The sequence below is a fragment of the Chrysochloris asiatica genome, unplaced genomic scaffold (assembly GCF_000296735.1).
Source record: "Chrysochloris asiatica unplaced genomic scaffold, ChrAsi1.0 scaffold00228, whole genome shotgun sequence".
Taxonomy (NCBI): domain Eukaryota; kingdom Metazoa; phylum Chordata; class Mammalia; order Afrosoricida; family Chrysochloridae; genus Chrysochloris; species Chrysochloris asiatica.
Window position 1 is genome coordinate 2,651,166 of NW_006408746.1, and position 1,097 is coordinate 2,652,262.

The 1,097-nt window shown below is 37.1% G+C and overlaps 1 pseudogene; it reads left to right on the forward strand.

Annotated features, from left to right (window-relative positions):
* The first annotated feature begins 248 nt into the window (after positions 1–248).
* Positions 249–811, forward strand: LOC102813617 (annotated as a pseudogene).
* Positions 812–1,097: the final 286 nt, after the last annotated feature.

The following is a 1,097-nucleotide window of genomic DNA, read 5'->3' on the forward strand; positions in this document are numbered from 1 at the left end:
TGTCACCTATAAATCAGCACCAACTGTATGGCACCTAACCACAGTCGTATTTTCTAACAGATGTAGTCTATTTCATTCCTCTCTATTCCATCTGGTGAGCGCCATATGTATAGTCACATTTTATATTGGTTTAAAAGGCATTTGCAATCAGTAAGTCATTGTCTTGTAAAATTCTATCATGTGGCAGTACTCAAGATGGAGGTGCTGAGAGGGTGGGATTAGAGTGGGAGGCACAGAGCAGTGGGATAATGGTGACAACCAAGGATTGGAGATGCGAAGAGTGGGAAGAGGAAGAAGAGCAGTTGGTTCTGGTGGAATTGTCAAGTTTTATTGATTCAAACTTTTAAAATATGAAAATAAATGCAAATTTTGGGCATTGACACTGATAAGCCTATTATGCAAATGTACAACTATGTCTTTGCTGGGGAATATGAAGACAGACACTCTTGGGTTGTGTGTCATATTTCAAGATGTAGAGGAACATTTGGATGCAGAAGTCAGCAAAAAAAATAGTGCTAAAATACAAATGCCATACGATGAAGAAGCTCAGCCTGACAAGAACTCTTCTGACAGGAAAGAAGGAAGGAAAAGAAACCTTAAGTGGCATGGAGTGTCTGCAAATCGATGATACTATTTCCTCCAACAGCTCCAACATGATTTGTAGTTTTCTACATGATAATAAAGATGATGAAGTCGCAGCTCAAGCCATAGATAAACCTTTGGAGTGAAAGAGCTAGAGATTCAAATGAAAGAAAACTCAGATCTGAATTATGAACAGGGGAAATCACCTCACTTAGAAATAGAAGACTGATATTTTTTATTGAAATTCCTTCTTTTGATATAGAAGGTTTTGTTTTTTATGCAAACTCAGGATGCTGCCTTAGAATCTACTCCTAGATGTCTCTCATACCTAATTATGAACTCACTTACTTTTTAAGTCAAATAATTGGCTCTAGGTCGCTATGGGTCGGAATCGACTCGACGGCACTTAACAACAACAACAACAAAAGTTGCTCATCTACTTTGATATTTCTGTTGGTATTTTCCAAATATAGCATAAGTTACTATAGGACTTTTATAATATTTAGACCAAAATG